This window comes from Triticum aestivum, chromosome 4A (assembly GCF_018294505.1).
Source record: "Triticum aestivum cultivar Chinese Spring chromosome 4A, IWGSC CS RefSeq v2.1, whole genome shotgun sequence".
NCBI lineage: Eukaryota > Viridiplantae > Streptophyta > Magnoliopsida > Poales > Poaceae > Triticum > Triticum aestivum.
Genome location: NC_057803.1, coordinates 682973479 through 682996007, shown reverse-complemented (window position 1 = coordinate 682996007; position 22529 = coordinate 682973479).

Genomic DNA, 22529 nt, shown 5'->3' with positions numbered 1-22529 from the left:
CCAAAGTCACTAATAGCAGTGAACAAACGAAGAGATTATGGTAAGGTATGAAACCACCTCAAAGTTATCCTTTCTGATCGATCTATTCAAGAGTCCGTAGTAAAATAACATGAAGCTATTCTTTCCGTTCAATCTATCATAGAGTTCGTACTAGAATAACACCTTAAGACACAAATCAACCAAAACCCTAATGTCACCTAGATACTCCAATGTCACCTCAAGTATCCGTGGGTATGATTATATGATATGCATCACACAATCTCAGATTCATCTATTCAAACCAACACAAAGAAATTCAAAGAGTGCCCCAAAGTTTCTACTGCAGAGTCAAGACGAAAATGGGTGCCAACCCCTATGCATAGGTTCATGGTTGGAACCTGCAAGTTGATCACCAAAACATACATCAAACGGATCAATAGAATACCCCTTTGTCACCACGGGTATCCCACACAAGACATACATCAAAGTGTTCTCAAATCCTTAAGGACTCAATCCGATAAGATAACTTCAAAGGGAAAACTCAATCCATTACAAGAGAGTAGAGGGGGAGAAACATCATAAGATCCAACTATAATAGCAAAGCTCGCGATACATCAAGATCGTATCACCTCAAGACCACGAGAGAGAGAGATCAAACACATAGCTACTGGTACATACCCTCAGCCCCGAGGGAGAACTACTCCCTCCTCATCATGGAGAGCGCTGGGATGATGAAGATGGCCACCGGTGAGGGATTCCCCCTCCGGTAGGGTGCCGGAACGGGTCTAGATTGGTTTTCGGTGGCTACGGAGGCTTCTGGCGGCGGAACTCCCGATCTATTGTGTTGCTCAATGGTTTTAGGGTATATTGGTATATATAGGAGGAAGAAATATGTCAGGGGGCAACGAGGGGCCCATGATGGTGGGGGGCACGCCCAGGGGGTGGGCGCGCCCCCCTACCTCGTGCCTTCCTCGTTGCTTCCCTTACGTACACCCCAAGTCTTCTGGATTGGTTTCGTTCCAAAAATAAGTTCCGTGAAGTTTCAGGTTAATTGGACTCCGTTTGATTTTCCTTTTCTGCGGTACTCTAAAACAAGAAAAAAAACAGAAACTGGCACTGGGCTATAGGTTAATAGGTTAGTCCCAAAAATCATATAAAATAGCATATAAATGCATATAAAACATCCAAGGTTGATAATATAATAGCATGAAACAATCAAAAATTATAGATACGTTGGAGACGTATCAACATCCCAAAGCTTAATTCCTGCTCGTCCTCGAGTAGGTAAATGATAAAAACAGAATTTTTGATGTGGAATGCTACCTAACATATTTATCCATGTAATTCTTTATTGTGGCAAGAATATTCAGATCCATAAGATTCAAGACAAAAGTTTAATATTAACATAAAAATAATAATACTTCAAGCATACTAACAAAGCAATTATGTCTTCTCAAAATAACATGGCCTAAGAAAGCTATCCCTACAAAATCATATAGTCTGGCTATGCTCCATCTTCACCACACAACATATTTAAATTATTCACAACCCCTATGACAAGCCAAGCAATTGTTTCATACTTTTGATGTTCTCAAACTTTTTCAATCTTCACGCAATATATGAGCGTGAGCCATGGATATAACACTATAGGTGGAATAGAATGGTGTTTGTGGAGAAGACAAAAAGGAGAAGATAGTCTCACATCAACTAGGCGTATCAACGGGCTATGGAGATGCCCGTTAATAGATATCAATGTGAGTGAGTAGGGATTGCCATGCAACGGATGCACTAGAGCTATAAATGTATGAAAGCTCAACAAAAGAAACTAAGTGGGTGTGCATCCAACTTGCTTGCTCACGAAGACCTAGGGCACTTGAGGAGGCCCATTGTTGGAATATACAAGCCAAATTCTATAATGAAAAATTCCCACTAGTATATGAAAGTGACAAAACAAGAGACTCTCTATCGTGAAGATCGTGGTGCTATTTTGAAGCACAAGTGTGGAAAAAGGATAGTAGCATTGTCCCTTTTTTTGGCCTTTCCTTTTTTTATTTGGCGTCTCTTTTTTTGGCCTTTTTTGGGACAATGCTCTATTAATGATGATCATCAAACTTCTATTTATTTACAAATCAATGATTACAACTCGATACTAGAACAAAGTATGACTCTATATGAATGCCTCCGGCAGTGTACCGGGATGTGCAATGCTGCATGAGTGACATGTATGAAAGAATTATGAACGGTGGCTTTGCCACAAATACAATGTCAACTACATGATCATGCAAAGCAATATGACAATGATGGAGCGTATCATAGTAAACGGAATGGTGGAAAGTTGCATGGCAATATATCTCGGAATGGCTATGGAAATGCCATGATAGGTAGGTATGGTGGCTGTTTTCAGGAAGGTAAATGGTGGGTTTATGGTATCGGCGAAAGTTGCGTGGTACTAGAGAGGCTAGCAATGGTGGAAGAGTGAGAGTGCGTATAATCCATGGACTCAACATTAGTCATAAAGAACTTACATACTTATTGCAAAAATATATTAGTTATCGAAACAAAGTACTACGTGCATGCTCCTAGGGGGATAGATTGGTAGGAAAAGACCATCGCTCATCCCCGACCGCCACTCATAAGGAAGACAATAAATAAATAAATCATGCTCTGACTTCGTCACATAACGGTTCACCATACGTGCATGCTACGGGAATCACAAACTTCAACACAAGTATTTCCAAATTCACAACCACTCAACTAGCATGACTTTAATATCACCATCGTCATATCTCAAAACAATCATCAAGTATCAAACTTCTCATAGTATTCAATGCACTTTATATGAAAGTTTTTATTATATCCCTCTTGGATGCCCATCATATTAGGACTAAATTCATAACCAAAGCAAACTACCATGCTGTTTAGAGACTCTCAAAATGATACAAGTGAAGCATGCGAGTTCATCTATTTCTATAAAATAAAACCATCACCGTGCTCTAAAAAGATATAAGTGAAGCACTACAGCAACAACAAACTACTCCTAAAGATATAAGTGAAGATCAATGAGTAGTCGAATAATTATGCAACTATGTGAAGACTCTCTAAAATTTAAGAATTTAAGATCTTGGTATTTTATTCAAACATCAAGCAAAACTAAATAAAATAAAATGACGCTCCAAGCAAAACACATATCATGTGGTAAATAAAAATATAGCTCCAAGTAAAGTTACCGATGAACGAAGACGAAAGAGGGGATGCCTTCCGGGGCATTCCCAAGCTTAGGCTCTTGGTTGTCCTTGAATACCTTGGGGTGCCTTGGGCATCCCCAAGCTTAGGCTCTTTCCACTCCTTATTCCATAGTCCACCGAATCTTTACCCAAAACTTGAAAACTTCACAACACAAAACTTAACAGAAAACTCATGAGCTCCGTTAGCGAAAGAAAGCAAAACACCACTTCAAGGTACTGTAATGAACTCATTATTTATTTATATTGGTGTTAAACCTACTGTATTCCAACTTTTGTATGGTTTATGAACTCTTTTACTAGCCATAGACTCATCAAAATAAGTAAACAACACACGGAAAACAGAATCTGTCAAAAACAGAACAGTCTGTAGTAATATGTAACTAACGCAAACTTCTGGAACCCAAAAAATTCTAAAATAAATTTATGGATGTTAGTAATTTATCTATTAATCATATTCAAAAAGAATTAACTAAATATCACTCTCCAATAAAAATGGCAGCAATTCTCGTGAGGGCTAAAGTTTCTGTTTTTACAGTAGGATCAACAAGACTTTCCCCAAGTCTTCCCAACGGTTCTACTTGGCACAAACACTAATTAAAACATAAAAACTCAATCATAACAGAGGCTCAATAAATTATTTATTACTAAACAGGAGAAAAAGTCAAGGAACAAAAATAAAGTTGGGTTGCCTCCCAACAAGCGCTATCGTTTAATGCCCCTAGCTAGGCATGATGATTTCAACGATGCTCACATAAAGGATAAGAACTAAAACATAAAGAGAGCATATTGAAGAATTTGACTAGCACATTTAAGTATAACCCACTTCCTATGCATTGGGATTTTGTGAGCAAACAACTTATAGGAACAATAATCAACTAGCATAGGAAGGCAAAACAAGCATAACTTCAAAACTTTAAGCACATAGAGAGGAAACTTGATATTATTGCAATTCCTACAAGCATATATTCCTCCCTCATAATAATTTTCAGTAGCATCATGAATGAATTCAACAGTATAACTATCACATAAAGCACTATTTTCATGATGCACAAGCGTAGAATTTTTATTACTCTCCACATAAGCAAACTTCTTCTCATGAATAGTAGTGGGAGCAAACTCAACAGAATAACTATCGTGTGAGGCATAATCCAATTGAAAACTAAAATCATGATGACAAGTTTCATGGTTATCATTATTCTTTATAGCATACAAGTCATCACAATAATCATCATAGATAACAACTTTGTTCTGATAATCAATTGGAACCTCTTCCGAAATAGTGGATTCATCACTAAATAAAGTCATGACCTCTCCAAATCTACTTTCATCAATATAATCATCATAAATAGGAGGCATGCTTTCATCATAATAAATTTTCTCATCAAAACTTGGTGGGGAAAAATATCATCTTCATCAAACATAGCACCCCAAGCTTGGGACAAAGATTAATTGCAGCAAATATATTCTCAAATATGTCAAACTCATAAAACATAGCTTCCCCGAGCTTGGGCCTTTTCATATCATAAGCATAATCAGTCTTATCATTAATAGTATGGATAGCACCAATAGTATAGCAATTATCATCATCACAAGGAGTAATAGGAGCAACATCATTTGGGAGAGATGCCTTTTTACCTTTGCTTCTACATCTTTTCTTTTTCTTCTTCACATCATGTGTGGGTTCAACCCTCTTTTTGGAGCTCCTTATTAATGAGATTGGTTGAATAGAAGGCTCCTCCTCGTTACCTGATTCATCATAAGAAATAATATGAGGATATTGGGAAGTCTCTTCCCTTTCGTTAGTATTCTCTTCATCTTCTGTTTGTTTTCTTTGCTTTATATAATTGTCAATATAAGGATTTTCAATGCAATTCACTGCACAATACATATAAATTTCTTCTGGATCAATATTGAGGAATTTCTCGAGGTTATATTCTAGAATAATCTTAGTTTGATGTTTCATTTCTTCATAACCCAAAAGCAAACTAAGTCCATTATAATGTGCAAGGGAAATCAAGTCATCACAATTTTTGGACACGATTCGATCATGAAACAATTTGCATTTGATATTTAAATGACGATGTTCATTGCAAAGTTCACAAGTATGGCTAAGAAATTTTAAATTTTCAGCACTAACATTTAGCCTTTCTTGCAACCATTTAGTTTCTAAATTCTTATGCCTCTTGCAATATCTATCTTCCCTAATTGGCATGTACTTGCAAACTCTATGCACTCCACAAAAATTGACATGTTTATAGGAGACATTTTCATCATAACTAGTGCAATCATCATTAGTACTATGGATATTCAAGGAGTTCATACTAAAAACATTGCAATCATGCTCATCATTCAAAGATTTAGTGCCAAACATTTTAATGCATTCTTCTTCTAACACTTTGGCACAATTTTCCTTCCCATCATACTCACGAAAGATACTAAAAAGATGAAGCATATGAGGTAAACTCAATTCCATTTTTTTACAGTTTTCTTTTATAAACTAAACTAGTGATAAAACAAGAAACAAAAAGATTCGATTGCAAGATCTAAAGATATACCTTCAAGCGCTAACCTCCCCGGCAACGGCGCGAGAAAAGAGCTTGATGTCTACTACACAACCTTCTTGTAGACGTTGTTGGGTGTCGGTGTCAAAACCGGCGAATCTCGGGTAGGGGCAGGGTTTTGAAATTCGGCCGTAAAAAATGGATTTTGGCCGAATTTCGGCCATCTCGGCCTAGGGCGAAATCTATCTTCCGCCGAAATTGGTCAAATTTGAGAAATTTTGGTCAAATTTTAATCAAATTTCAGTCAAAATTTGGTCAAATTTCGGCCGAAATTTTTAAAAACGACCGAAATTCGGCCATCTCGGCCTAGGGCGAGAAAAATCACAAACCGAAAGTCAAAATGCTGGGTAGGGGGTCCCGAACTGTGCGTCTAGGCCGGATGGTAACAGGAGGCAAGGGACACGAAGTTTTACCCAGGTTCGGGCCCTCTCGATGGAGGTAAAACCTTACGTCCTGCTTGATTAATATTGATGATATGGGTAGTACAAGAGTAGATCTACCACGAGATCAGAGAGGCTAAACCCTAGAAGCTAGCCTATGGTATGATTGTTGATGTGTATGTTGTCCTACGGACTAAACCCCCCCGGTTTATATAGACACCGGAGAGGGTTAGGGTTATATAGAGTCGGTTAGAATGGTAGGAGATCTGAACATCCGTATCGCCAAGCTTGCCTTCCACGCCAAGGAAAGTCCCTTCAGGACACGGGACGGAGTCTTCAATCTTGTATCTTCATAGTCCAGGAGTCCGGCTGAAGGTATAGTTCGGCTATCCGAACACCCCCTAATCCAGGACTCCCTCAGTAGCCCCTGAACCAGGCTTCAATGACGACGAGTCCGGTGCGCATATTGTCTTCGGCATTGCAAGGCGGGTTCCTCCTCCAAGTACTTTATAGAAGATTTTAAACACAAAGATAGTGTCCGGCTCTGCAAAATAAGTTTTCACATATTGCCATAGAGAGAATAATATTTACAAAAATCTAATCTGCTGACGTATTCCGTAGCGTGACACACCAGGGCCAAGCCTTTATCCGAGTCATTCAGTATCCCACCTTAGCGCGTTATGCGAGGCGGTTTCCTTGGCACGTCTTGTCAAAGCAGAGATCGTGTCCCCTTATTCCGGGATTCTCATCAATACGGGCGTGGGTAACCCAACCGCGCCTTTGATTATGGCGCTTGGAGATAAGCGAGTTTTACCAGGCTGGTGGGGACATGCAGTTGCGTCTACCCATATAAGGGGATAAGGATCCACCTTTTCACCCATGCCTTCTTCCTCCTTTGCCTATCCATTCTTGCGCACTCGAGCTCCAGCGCCCAAGTCCGCACTACCACCTCAACCTTCTCCAGTCATGTCCGGAGTGGGAGGCAAGTGGATGGTCTCCTCCGTCACGGAGGGACACATCAAAAAGCTGAGGAAGACCGGATATCTGGCTAGCGACATCGCGCACCGGCTTCCCGAAAAGGGGCAGCTCATCCCCACTCCTAGGCCCCACTAGAGGGTGGTATTCCTCCTCCATTTCCTCCGCGGACTGGGCTTCCCTCTGCATCCATTTGTCCGGGGGCTCATGTTCTACTATGGCCTAGATTTCCACGATCTGGCCCCGAACTTCGTCCTCAACATCTCGGCGTTTATCGTCGTGTGCGAGGCGTTCCTCCGCATCCGCCCCCATTTCGGCCTATGGCTTAAGACTTTCAATGTCAAGCCAAAGGTGGTGCGCGGCAGCCAGGCGGAGTGCGGCGGTGCCATGGTTGGCAAGATGGCTAACATCCTATGGCTCGAGGGCTCCTTTGTGGAGACCCTGAAGGGGTGACAATCATGGTGGTTTTACGTCACCGAGCCGCGCGACGCCGAATGGGTCACACCCCCTGAGTTTCGATCCGGCCCCCCTACGCGGCTCACCTCCTAGAAGGAGACAGGCCTGTCTTGGGGTAAAAAAGGAGAGTTGACCAGACTCCAAACATGCATCCAAACCCTGGTGGACAAGAAGCTCAAGCTTGTCAACGTAGTCCAGGTTATGCTCATCCGCCTGATCCTCCCATGTCAACGATGGGCCTTCAACCTGTGGGAGTTCGACCTGGCGCAGCATCGAACTCTAAACAGGCTCTTCGACACGACGTACGAAGATGCCTGGAGGATGCTTTTCAAGGGCGCCAAGGCTCCCACATCCGCTGCCGAGGATCGCGGATTCAGTACTCAACATCATGCTCATGCGGTAAGCTGTCTTTGTCCTTTTACAGGGTATCGGTTTGTCATAGTTTGACTCTATGCGGGATCTAAGTTCCCTTATCTTTGATAGGATTGGGAGGTGACGTCCGGACAGATCAACTGTTCGGCTCCTTTGCCCGAAGGCCCAGCAGACGCTCGCTTGGCGAAGCTGCTGGTTCTGGCGCCCTATGTGGTACCGGAGAAGAAGGCCACGAAAAGGGCCACAGGGACTCGAAAGAGTGCCCGGTGCCAGGAGGTGTCGGATTCGTCATCCGACGGTCCCGAAGCGCCTTCCTCTCGTGAAGATGAGGAGGAAGAATAAGAGACCTCTCCCCCTCCAGCGAAAGGAGAGAAGAAAAGGAAGGCCGCCCTCTCTGAGGAGGCCGGAGGGTCCAAGAAGGGGAAAACCCTTCCTCCGGACTACTCCAACGACGCCGACGACGGTGAAGAGGAGTGGCAGCCCAAGGCCAAGCCCCTGGCAAAATCGTAAGTATCAGGATACCAGAGTAATTCATAGTATTCGTTTATTGCACAGCTTTCCCTTATGTCGAATATGCTTATGCAGCCCACCCAAAGACCGGCTCGACGCGTCGTCGAGCGGCTCACTGGACTCATCGTATGTGAACTCGCTTCCGACGGCTTCCTCCCCCGCCCTATGGACGACACCGAGGTGTTGTCCCAACAGGTCCAAGCAGGGAGGAGGTGGTCCCGGAGGTGCCGCATGGCGACCTCCCGGACTCCAGGAGTAAAGGGGATGAAACCCCCCCAGGGCTCCAAGTCCGGCTCTAGGCCGGACACCGCTTCAGAACCTTCAAGGGTTCTGGAGTCCGGCGGGGGACCTCCTTCCAAGAGGAGCAAGTCCACCGTGCCGGCAACCCCCATCCACCCGGAGGCGCCGGACAATATGTTGGAGGCGCTCCAAGGCACCTCCATCGACGAGGAGCACCGCGCTATTATGAGTGCGGTGGTCCAGAAGGTTCAGTTCGCCAAGAGCGGACTGACTGAAGCTTGTACTAGCCTTTTGACAGGCTTTGAGGAAAGTAAATAATGTGTAAATAATATTACCGCATAGACAGTAGCCCCTGATGCTCTGTTGGGCGTTCGGGAAGAAAAGATGAATAGAGGATCAAAAAATTCGCAGAAGACTAACAAAAGGAGTCAATATGCGTGTGCAGGCTTCTCTGCTGGCGTCCGCCGTACTCACTGCATAAGTGGACACGCTGAAGCAGAGCCTCGAGAAGTCCGAGCAAGAGCTCGGGCATGCCAAGAAGCAGCTCGAGGAGAAGGAAGGTAAGAAATACCTTGGTTGAATATGTATATAAAAAAGGTGCAATTGCAAGAAATGATAGGATTAACATGGATATTGTGGGGGCCACATCTGAGGTGGCGACCCTTAAGCAAGCGCTGCTCGAGGCCGAGAAGAGTGCGGCCGCGGAGCGCACCAAGCGGGAGAGGTATGAGGCCGAGGTTGGCAAGGTGCGGCAAGAGCTCCAGGTTCTCATGAAGAAACATGAGAGTTTGGAGCTTGACTCAATGACGTGAGCGTCCGAGCTCGCGGCGGCTATTGAAAATGCCAAGTCTGCCAAGGCTGAATCCCAGAAGACCCTCCAGGAGTTGGATGAGGTGAAGAAAATAGCGGCGGGTAAGGCATTCTTTATGCAAAGTAAACACATAAATGTGAGTTACTTGATACTTACCTGAATCCGGAGCTCTCCAGGGGCATTTGCAGATCTTCCCCGGAGTGTATCCGATGCCGCCGCATTCTATCGAGCCGAGGAGGGCAGCTCAACAGAGAAGGTGTTCTAGTCTCAGTATGCTGAGGCCGGACACCCCATGCCCCTGAGCGACCAGCTGAAGCAACTGGTCGAGCTCCACAAGGTGGCCGAACCGGCCATGAAGGGCCTCCTAGTTCGGTTGTGGCCTGGAGAGGCTCTGCCTGGGAGCTATTTCGGGCTGGTGCGGCGGTTGGTGGAGGCCTGTCCAAGGCTCGAAGTCATCAAGCACTCCATCTGTATTGAAGGTGCCCGTAGGGCCTTTGCCCGTGCTAAGGTGCACTGGGGCAGGCTGGATGCGGAGAAGCTTGTGAAGGACGGGCCACCAGCGGGGAAAGAGCATCGCAAGCCCGAAAATTACTATAAGGATGTTCTGAAGGGTGCCCGCCTTGTGGCGGATGAATGTACTAGGGATGTAATTTTTGAGTAAAACTCGCTCGTTTTTGTCCTGTGCGCTGAAAACTTGTTCATATGCGCCAAGCAATGCTGCTTGAATTTAAAATATTACCTTCTGTGCGGCTGTTTATCAATACTGAGAGATGGCGAGTCGTCGGCTTCTGCCCCCTTGCCACTAGTGCTGGGGTGTTCGGGGATAAATCTGGGCGCTCTTTTTCCCATGTTTGGGTCCTTCTAGGGAGGCGCTCAGCCCGACGAACGAGGCAATCAGACTATAATGCGTGAACAGTCTCATTTAGCCATAGAATTCTATAATTTAAAATTTCGGCGAAGCCCCTAGTATTCGGAAGACCAAGTTCGGGGCGCTATCCACGCCTTGGCCGGACAGAGCCGACTCGTCGCCCTAAGTGGCATAAGTCTTTAGGGACTCAAAAAAACCTCTAGAACAGCGACCATCTCTCGCTTCATCATGACAGTCAGTTTTAGCTTTCTCCAGTGAGGTGCTCGGCCCAGCTCAACTGGGGCACCATCGAAGTGGTTCTCCTAGTGCTACCTTAGCCGATATAGCGTAACGTAAGGCACCAAAACATAGGAGCCGGGCAAACCCAACTATTGACCCAAGACATGATTCGGAGCCGATACATATAATGCTATAAGTTCGGGGTGCCACACTTGTGAAAGTGTTCGGACTTCTCACACCATATTGAGGGGTGCTAAAAGCCCCTGGCGTATTTTGGCCGTACCAAGTTATACGGGTGCAACATGTCGTTAAGGAACATTTATTTATAAAAAGATAGTGCAAAAATAGACAAAAGCTATGCATTGTTTATTAGAAATAGCTGCGATCAAAGCAGAATGATACAAGTAATGCGATAAACGAAAAGTTGGACTATTTAACATGTCTGCTCCAGGGGCAAGCTGCGGAATAGTATGCGAAACAGATATACTGCTCGTGATAGAGACCAACTGGGATTTCCGTAATGCGGCATGGCTTGTCTGCTTCCCTGGTTCTTGCATCGTTTGTGCGGCAATTGAACTGCTGAACAGGCCTTCCAAAGAGTAGAGTCCTGGAAGTAAGAGAAAAGTACAAAATCGGCAGCCCCTGGTGCGGTTTAAGCCGTGTTTTGGGCGTGCCGTGATGGTGCCCCTCCCCCTATGCCCATGGTATTTCTAGAGCGTAATTATGTACGCAAAGTACTGGCGTCGCCTTTTTGCTAGGGTTGGGGTTGGGGCCGCATTGCTATGCCTGCTCGGAACATGCCAGGTGGTCTTGTTGTAGGTTACTCCAGGCGCGCTTGACGGTGTTCGAACGTTTAATGGCCGGACTGGAGAACTGCCTGGAGAGGCTGCTTTGTACTTCCGCTGCAAGGGCCGCCGTGTGCTCCTCCGTTCGGAGGGAGCGTTCGGTGTTTCCATTGACCGTAATTACTCCACGAGGGCCTGACATCTTGAGCTTAAGGTATGTGTAGTGCGGTACCGCATTGAATTTGGCGAATGCGGTTTGTCCGAGCAGTGCATGATAGCCACTGCGGAATGGGACTATGTCGAAGACCAATTCCTTGCTTCGGAAATTATCCGGGGATCCGAAGACCACTTCAAGTGTGACTGAGCCTGTACAGTTGGCCTCTACACCTGGTATTACGCCTTTAAAGGTCGTTTTGGTGGGCTTAATCCTCGAGGGATCGATGCCCATTTTTCGCACTGTATCCTGGTAAAGCAGGTTCAGGCTGCTGCCGCCGTCCATGAGGACTCTAGTGAGATGAAATCCATCAATAATTGGGTCTAGAACCAATGTGGCAAATCCGCCATGACGGATGCTAGTGGGATGCTCTCGTCGATCAAAGGTGATCGGGCAGGAGGACCATGGGTTGAACTTTGGGGCGACTGGCTCTACCGCGTATACGTCCCTTAACGCGCGCTTTCGCTCCCTTTTTGGGACGTGGGTGGCGTATATCATGTTCACCGTCCGCACTTGTGGGGGGAAACCCTTCTGCCCATTGTTGTTCGACGGCCGGGGCTCCTCGTCGTCGTCGCTATGCAGCCCCTTGTCTTCATTGTCAGCGCTTAACTTGCCTGCCTGCTTGAACACCCAACAATCCCTGTTGGTGTGATTGGCCGGCTTTTCGGGGGTGCCATGTATTTGGCACAAGCGGTCGAGTATTCGGTTCAAGCTGGATGGGCCCCTAGGATTCCTTTTGAATGGCTTTTTCCGCTGACCGGATTTAGAGCCTCTGAATCCGGCATTAACTGCCGTATTCTCAGCATTGTCATCGTTAATGCGGCGCTTCTGCTTGTTGCGACGCGACCTGCCACTAATGTACCTGGTGTCCGAACTACCAGGGTTCTTGGTCATATTGTTGCTACGAGCAAGCCAGCCGTCTTCTCCCGCGCAAAAGCGGGTCATGAGTGTCGTGAGTGCTGCCATAGATTTCGGCTTTTCCTGTCCAAGGTGCCGGGTCAGCCACTCGTCACAGATATTGTGCTTGAAGGCTGCTAGGGCCTCAGCGTCCGGATAGTCGACTATTTGATTTTTCTTTGTTAGGAACCATGTCCAGAATTGCCTGGCCGATTCCTCTGGCTGCTGAATTACGTGACTTAGGTCATCGGCATCTGGGGGTCGCACATAAGTGCCCTGGAAATTGTAGAGGAATGCGGCTTCCAGGTCCTCCCAACAACTGATTGATCCTGTTGGCAAGCTGTTGAGCCAATGCTGAGCTGGTCCTTTAAGCTTGAGTGGGAGGCATTTGATGGCGTGAAAATCGTCGCCGTGGGCCATGTGGATATGAAGGAGATAATCCTCGATCCATACCGTAAGGTCTGTTGTGCCATCGTATGATTCGATGTTTACGGGTTTGAAACCCTCGGGGATTTGATGATCCATTATTTCGTCTGTAAAGCACAGTGGGTGTGCGGCGCCTCTGTACTGGGCGATATCATGACATAGCTCCAATGAGTTTGTCTACTGTGTTCGGCCCTGCCGAATTTGTGGCCGGCGTGATGGTTACCATCTCGAGCCGTGGGGTGCCCACGCGATCCGTAGATCGATCGTGTTTGCCTTGCCTTGTCCTCCAACATGTCTCATAAGTGGGGCGCATATTCCCGTGCCTTGGTACGGGGTGCGGCTTGAGTGGAGGGCCGGGAGGCCTCTCTGTCGCGGCCACAAGGTGGCCGTTCGGCCGCATCAAGTGCTTCCTCCTCGGGTAGCCTGCGCTTTGGGTAACTCTTGGAGGGGCGTTCGAGTTTGTGCTCTTTGGCCGCAAGGACTTCGGTCCATCTGTCAACCAGCAAATCTTGATCAGCTCGGAGCTGTTGCTGTTTTTTCTTGAGGCTTCTTGCCGTGGCCATAAGCCGCGTTGGAAACGCTTTTGCTCAACGGGATCCTCTGGCACGACGAATTCGTCGTCGTTGAGGCTTGCCTCGTCTTCAGAGGGAGGCATATAATTATCGTCCTCGACCTCTCTGTCTGCCGCTCTCTCATGATGGCTGGTTTCTCGATCCTCCTGTGCTAAACCTTGCTGGAGGGGGTTTTCTTCGGCACTCTCGGGAGTATTATTATCTCCCGTGCTGGAATCACCATTTTTGTGTTGGCGGGATTTTGAGCGGCGCCGCTGACGCTGGCGCTTGGGCTGTTTCTTGGAGGGGTCATCCTCCGCTGTTCCATCACCCTCTCCCTCTTTTGGGGTGTCCACCATGTATATGTCATATGACGAGGTGGCTTTCCAGGGCCTGGTAGGCGCTGGTTCTTCATCATCTCCTTCATCGGCATCCATACGTCAATGTCTTTGGAGTCGAAGTCGAGCATGTGGGTTAAGTCGTCATCCGTACCCCAACCTTGCTGACCGTAGTCCGGCTAGGGCTCTCCTGATAAAGAGAGAGACTTCAGTGACTTCAGGATATCGCCGAAAGGCGAGTGCTGAAAGACGTCCGCGGCCGTGAACTCCATGATCGGCGCCCAATTGGATTCGATCGGCAGGGGCGCGGAGGGTTCGGAGTCCGGAGAAGAATCCGGCTCCGTGGAGTCACGAGTATCGCAGAGTACGGGGCTGGTGTTCGGCTCAACCGCCGTTGGGATCACAGCCCCCGAGGTGGCGTCCAACTGCCCATCCCCGATCGGCGCGGTTGGCTCCGAACTAAGGGTCGGAGCCAATGCGGGTGCGGCCTCCAGGGCACTGTTCGGCGGCAGAGCTAGATCATGCTCGTCGTGACAGTGCGGCGCGCTCGGCGATGGTTCGAGTCCGTCGAAGATCAAGTCCCCGCGGATGTCAGCCATGTAGTTTAAATTTCCGAATCTGACCTGACGGCCAGGGGCGTAGCTTTCGATCTGCTCTAGATGGCCAAGTGAATTGGCCCGCAGTGCAAAGCCACCAAAGACAAAGATCTGTCTAGGGAGGAAGGTCTCACCCTGGACTGCATCGCCATTGATGATCGTAGGAGCCATCGGGCCTGACGGCAACGGCACAGAGGAACTCTCAATGAAAGCACAAATGTCGGTGTCAAAACCGGCGGATCTCGGGTAGGGGGTCCCAAACTATGCGTCTAGGCCGGATGGTAACAGGAGGCAAGGGACACGAAGTTTTACCCAGGTTCGGGCCCTCTCGATGGAGGTAAAACCCTATGTCCTGCTTGATTAATATTGATGATATGGGTAGTACAAGAGTAGATCTACCACGAGATCAGAGAGGCTAAACCCTAGAAGCTAGCCTATGGTATGATTGTTGATGTGTATGTTGTCCTACGGACTAAAACCCCCCGGTTTATATGGACACCGGAGAGGGTTAGGGTTACATAGAGTCGGTTACAATGGTAGGAGATCTGAACATCCGTATCGCCAAGCTTGCCTTCCACGCCAAGGAAAGTCCCTTCCGAACACGGGACAGAGTCTTCAATCTTGTATCTTCATAGTCCAGGAGTCCGGCTGAAGGTATAGTTCGGCTATCCGAACACCCCCTAATCCAGGACTCCCTGATTGGGCCTCCAAGTGCAGAGGTTTGTAGGACAGTAGCAAATTTCCCTCAAGTGGATGACCTAAGGTTTATCAATCTGAGGGAGGCGTTGGATGAAGATGGTCTCTCTCAAACAACCCTGCAACCAAATAACAAAGAGTCTCTTGTGTCCCCAAAACACCCAATACAATGGTAAATTGTATAGGTGCACCAGTTCAGCGAAGAGATGGTGATACAAGTGCAATATGGATGGTAGATATAGGTTTTTGTAGTCTGAAAATATAAAAACAACAAGGTAACTAATGATAAAAGTGAGTGTAAATGGCATTGCAATGCGTTGAAACAAGGCCTAAGGTTCATACTTTCACTAGTGCAAGTTCCCTCAACAATAATAATATAATTGGATCATATAGCTATCCCTCAACATGCAACAAAGAGTCACTCCAAAGTCACTAATAGCGGAGAACAAATGAAGAGATTATGGTAGGGTACGAAACCACCTCAAAGTTATCCTTTCTGATCGATCTATTCAAGAGTCCGTAGTAAAATAACATGAAGCTATTCTTTCCGTTCAATCTATCATAGAGTTCGTACTAGAATAACACCTTAAGACACAAATCAACCAAAACCCTAATGTCACCTAGATACTCCAATGTCACCTCAAGTATCCGTGGGTATGATTATACGATATGCATCACACAATTTCAGATTCATCTATTCAAACCAACACAAAGAACTTCAAAGAGTGCCCCAAAGTTTCTACCGGAGAGTCAAGACGAAAACGTGTGCCAACCCCTATGCATAGGTTCGTGAGCAGAACCCGCAAGTTGATCACCAAAACATACATCAAGTGGATCAATAGAATACCCCATTGTCACCACGGGTATCCCACGCAAGACATACATCAAGTGTTCTCAAATCCTTAAAGACTTAATCTGATAAGATAACTTCAAAGGGAAAACTCAATCCATTACAAGAGAGTAGAGGGGGAGAAACATCATAAGATCCAACTATAATAGCAAAGCTCACGATACATCAAGATCGTATCACCTCAAGATCACGAGAGAGAGAGAGAGAGAGAGATATCAAACACATAGCTACTTGTACATACCCTCAGCCCCGAGGGAGAAATACTCCCTCCTCGTCATGGAGAGCGCTGGGATGATGTAGATGGCCACTGGTGAGGGGTTCCCCGTCCGGCAGGGTGCCGGAACGGATCTAGATTGGTTTCCGATGGCTACGGAGGCTTCTGGCGGCGAAACTCCCGATCTATTGTGCCGCTCAATGGTTTTAGGGTATATTGGTATATATAGGAGGAAGAAATACGTCAGGGGGGCCATGAGGGGCCCACATGGGTGGAGGGCGCGCCTAGGGGGGTGGGCACGCCCCCCTGCCTTGTGCCTTCCTCGTTGTTTCCCGTACGTACACCCCAAGTCTTCTGGATTGCTTCTGTTCCAAAAATAAGTTCCGTGAAGTTTCAGGTCAATTGGACTCCGTTTGATTTTCCTTTTTTGCGGTACTATAAAACAAGGAAAAAAATAGAAACTCGCACTGGCTCTAGGTTAATTGGTTAGTCCCAAAAATCATATAAATGCATATAAAACATCCAATGTTGATAATATAATAGCATGGAACAATAAAAAATTATAGATACGTTGGAGATGTATCAATCATCAATTTTCAAACCTTTCTGGCTTCATTTGGTTATTTTTCATTCATTTACTGATTTTTTGAGCTAAATGACCCTGAAATTGAAAAGCACTACAAATGAACTCTGAAAAGGTTGAAAGTTGTCATGGTATCATCATTTTACCCACATAGCATGTGCTAAAAAGTTAAGAGGGTTACGGAAAAATCTGGATGCACTTCGTGTACAAAATGGGCAATCTCTTTCAAAGTATTAGGGTTTTGGACGAAAAAACATCTATTACAAAAGGTATTTAATTTCTTCACATGTAACTGAAGTGATATTCTAGATCAAAGGCATCATCATAATAGTTGTGGAGAGAAAGTCTTCACTTTTTATTCGCTTGTGTCCTTTGCTAATTATGCTGTACCATGGATAATCTTCATCGTTTAACATGGTGCTTGGGTCAGCCTTGACTTTGAAGGGATGAATTTCATGAAACTTTTCATAATCTTCAGATAGGTATGTCTTTCCCTCCACTCCCACGATGTATCTTTTTCCTAAAAGAACTATGTGGCGCTTTGGCTCATCGTATGATGTATTCGCTTCCTTATCTTTTCTTTTTCTTGGTTCAGTAGACATGTCCTTCACATAGAAAACCTGCGCCACATCATTGGCTTGGACGAATGGTTCGTATGTGTACCCAAGATTGTTCGGATCCACTGTTGTCATTCCATACTATGGGTCTACCTGTACCCCGCCTCCTAACAGATTGACCCATTTGCACTGAAACAAAGGGACCTTAAAATCATGTTCATAGTCAAGTTCCCATATGTCCACTATGTAACCATAATATGTGTCCTTCCCCCTCTTGGTTGCTGCATCAAAGAGGACACCACTGTTTTGGTTGGTGCTCTTTTGATCTTGGGCGATTGTGTAAAATGTATTCCCATTTATCGCGTACCCTTTGTAAGTCAATACAGTCGAAGATGGTCCCCTGGCCAACGAGTACAGCTCATCAGAAACAGTGTTGTCACCCATGAGATGTGTTTGCAACCAACTGCCGAAAGTCCTGATGTGTTCACATGTAATCCAGTCGTCACACTGCTCCGGGTGTTTGGAGCATAGTATATTCTTGTGTTCATTGACATACGGGGTCTCCAAGGTAGAATTCTATAGAACTGTGTAGTGTGCTTGAGACCAAGAATGCCCGTCCCTACATATTTTTGAGTTCGCTCCTAGCGTGCCTTTTCCAGTCAGTCTCCCCTCATACCGCGATTGAGGGAGACCAATCCTCTTAAGGTTAGGAATGAAGTCAACACAAAACCCAATGACCTCCTCTGTTTCATGGCACGTGTAGATGCTTCCTTCTGGCCTAGCGTGGTTACGAACATATTTCTTTAAGACTCCCATGAACCTCTCAAAGGGGAACATATTGTGTAGAAATACAGGGCCCAAAAAGGAAATCTCGTCGACTAGATGAACTAGGACGTGTGTCATGATATTAAAGAAGGATGGTGGGAACACTGGCTCAAAACTGACAAGACATTGCACCAAATAACTCCTTTACCATGGTAGGATTTCTGGATCGATCACCTTCTGAGAGATTGCATTGAGGAATGCACATAGCTTCACAATGGCTAATCGAACATTTTCTGAAAGAAGCCCCCTTGATACGTCTCCAACGTATCTATAATTTTTGATTGCTCCATGCTATATTATCTACTGTTTTGGACTATATTGGGCTTTATTTTCCACTTTTATATTATTTTTGGGACTAACCTATTAACCGGAGGCCCAGCCCAGAATTACTGTTTTTTTTTGCCTATTTCAGTGTTTCGAAGAAACGGAATATCAAACGGAGTCCAAATGGAATGAAACCTTCGGGAACGTGATTTTCTTACCGAACGTGATCCAGGAGACTTGGACCCTACGCCAAGGCATCCGAGAGGCGGTCACAAGGGTGGGGGGCGCGCCCCCTGCCTCGTGGGCCCCTCGGAGCTTCACCGACGTACTTCTTCCTCCTATATATACCTACGTACCCTCAAACGATCAGAACAGGAGCCAAAAACCTAATTCCACCGCCGCAACTTTCTGTATCCATGAGATCCCATCTTGGGGCCTGTTCCGGAGCTCCGTCGGAGAGGGCCGTCATCACGCAGGGCTTCTACATCATCATAGACTCTCCAATGAAGTGTGTGTAGTTTACCTCAGACCTTCGGGTCCATAGTTAGTAGCTAGATGGCTTCTTCTCTCTTTTTGGATCTCAATACAAAGTTCTCCCCCTCTCTCGTGGAGATCTATTCGATGTAATCTTCTTCTTTTTGCGGTGTGTTTGTTGAGACCGATGAATTGTGGGTTTATGATAAAGTCTATCTATGAATAATATTTGAATCTTCTCTGAATTCTTTTATGTATGATTGGTTATCTTTGCAAGTCTCTTTGAATTATCCGTTTGGTTTGGCCAACTAGATTGGTAGTTCTTGCCATGGGAGAAGTGCTTAGCTTTGGGTTCGATCTTGCGGTGTCCTTTCCCAGTGACAGAAGGGGCAGCAAGGCACGTATTGTATCGTTGCCATCGAGTATAACAAGATGGGGTTTATTTCATATTGCATGAATTTATCTCTCTACATCATGTCATCTTGCTTAAAGCGTTACTCTGTTTTTAACTTAATACTCTAGATGCATGCTGATTAGCGGTCGATGAGTGGAGTAATAGTAGTAGATGCAGAATCGTTTCGGTCTACTTTTCACGGACGTGATGCCTATATACATGATCATGCCTAGATATTCTCATAACTATGCTCAATTCTGTCAATTGCTCAACAGTAATTTGTTCACCCACCGTAGAATACTTATGCTCTTGAGAGAAGCCACTAGTGAAACCTATGGCCCCCGGGTCTATTCTCATCATATCAATCTCCATCACTTTAATCTTGTTTTGCTTTTTACTTTGCCTTTTACTTTTCACTTTGCATCTTTATACCAAAAATACCAAAAAATATTATATCTATCAGATCTCACTCTCGTAAGTGACCGTGAAGGGATTGACAACCCCTAATCGCGTTGGTTGCGAGTAGCTATCGTTTTGTGCAGGTACGAGGGACTTGAGCGTGGCCTCCTACTGGATTGATACATTGGTTCTCAAGAACTGAGGGAAATACTTACGCTACTCTGTTGCATCATCCCTTGCTCTTCAGGGAAAACCAACGCAAGCTCAAGAGGTAGCAAGAAGGATTTCTGGCGCCGTTGTCGGGGAGTCTACACAAAAAGTCAACATACCAAGTACCCATCACAATCCCTATATCTCACATTACATTATTTGCCATTTGCCTCTCGTTTTCCTCTCCCCACTTCACCCATGCCATTTTATTCGCCCTCTCTCTCTCTATCCTCCCTCTCTATTTGCCTCTTTTTGCCGCTTGCCTTTTGTTTGCCCGTGTGATTGCTTGTTCGTCGCGATGGCTCAAGATACTACCAAATTGTGTGACTTCACCAATACCAATAATAATGATTTCCTTAGCACTCCGATTGCTCCTCTTGCCAATACTAAATCTTGTGAAATCGATACTGCTTTGTTGAATCTTGTTATGAAAGATCAATTCGCCGGCCTTCCTAGTGAAGATGCCGCTACTCATCTGAATAGCTTCGTTGATTTATGTGATATGCAAAAGAAAAAAGATGTCGATAATGATGTCGTTAAATTGAAGCTATTTCCTTTTTCACTTAGAGATCGTGCTAAAGCTTGGTTTTCGTCTTTGCCTAAAAATAGTATTGATTCTTGGAACAAGTGCAAAGATGCTTTTATCTCTAAGTATTTCCCTCCCGCTAAGATCATCTCTCTTAGAAACGATATTATGAATTTTAAGCAACTTGATCATGAACATGTGCCATAAGCATGGGAGAGAATGAAATTAATGGTACATAATTGCCCTACTCATGGTTTGAATTTGTGGATGATTATACAAAAATTTTATGCCGGATTGAATTTTGCTTCTAGAAATCTTTTAGATTCGGCCGCGGGAGGCACTTTTATGGAAATCACTTTAGGAGATGCTACTAAACTCCTAGATAATATTATGGTTAATTATTCTCAATGGCATACTAAAAGATCTTCTAATAAAAAAGTGTATGCGATAGAAGAAATCAATGTTTTGAGTGGAAAGATGGATGAACTTATGAAATTATTTGCTACTAAGAGTGTTTCTTCTGATCCTAATGATATGCCTTTGTCTACTTTGATTGAGAATAACAATGAATCTATGGATGTGAATTTTGTTGGTAGGAATAATTTTGGTAACAACGCTTATAGAGGGAACTTTAATCCTATGCCATATCCTAGTAATCCTTCTAATAATTACGGGAATTCCTACAAAAACTCTTATGGAAATTATAATAAGATGCCCTCTGAATTTGAGAATAGTGTTAAAGAGTTTATGAATTCACAAAAGAATTTTAATGCTTTGCTTGAAGAGAAATTGCTTAAAGTTGATGATTTGGCTAGGAACGTTGATAGAATTTCTCTTGAGGTTGACTCTTTAAAGCTTAGATCTATTCCTCCTAAGCATGATATCAATGAGTCTCTCAAAGCCATGAGAATTTCCATTGATGAGTGCAAGGAAAGAACCGCTAGGATGCATGCTTCCAAAGATGCCTTTATTAAAGCGTGTTCTTCCAATTCCTATGAAAATCAAGATGAAGATCTAAAAGTTATTGATGTGTAACATCCCAAAATTCTAAATTTTTGGAATGTTATAATAAATTGATAGATTGATTGATTGTTTGATTGTTGTGCGATTGATTGAGTGAAATTCGAATTTTTTTGAAAGTTAAATGAGCGGGAATAAAAGGACTTTCCCAAACTTTCATTTTGCATTTATGATCTCCGGGAATTCAAATTCTTTTCACCACGAAACCCTGGAGAGAAGATGACATGACTTCTTCCCTTTATTTAAATGACAAGGGGTGTTGAAAATATTTGAATTTCATTTGAGAATATTTCCAATTCTGAAACTTTATGCAACTCAATGATTTTCATGAGCGAAGATAAAATGACTTCTTCAAATTATATGAAATATGAGTTGGGAGTTTCAAAGGATCAATTTCAAAGTCCTTTTGGAATTAATTTTCAATTTGGATTTATTTGAGTTTTATTCAAATTATTTTTCTCCAAAAATAAAATATATGGAAAATAGGGTAACATGATTCCCCACATCAGAAAATTGGAGATAAATAAATTTGAAATCATTTTGGTATTTTTAAAATGATTTTTATTGGATTTTATTAGAGTAGTAGCACTCTTTGATTTATCTGAATTTTTGTGGATTTTATTTGGCATTATAAAAATGTCCATGTTGTAGAAATTTTTTTCTGCAAATTTGGGTATATTATATGCCTATATAATATTTTTATTTCTATTTGTTTTATTCTGTTTTGTTTGTCTGAAAAAAAATCTGAAAAAAACCCTTCACCGATTGGGCCGGCCCAGCCAACCCAGCCAGGCCGCGGCCCAGCTCACCTTCGCGCCCGTCCCCGAGCTCTCGCGGAGACTCCGCCACCAGCACGCCATCGCCGCCGCCGTGACCTCCGCGGACTCCGCGCTGCCGCCTCCATTGCCCGTCGCCCAAGCCGCCCTCGCCTCCCCTCCTATAAAGCCGCCGCCCGGGACGCCCCTCTCCTTTTCGCATCGCCGCCGCGTCGCTCGCCCCGCATCCCCATGCTGCCCTTGGCCGCATCCCGCTGCCGCACCTTGCCGCCGCTGCCGCGACGCCGTAGCCGTGCCTCACCGCCGCCGCCTTGCCCA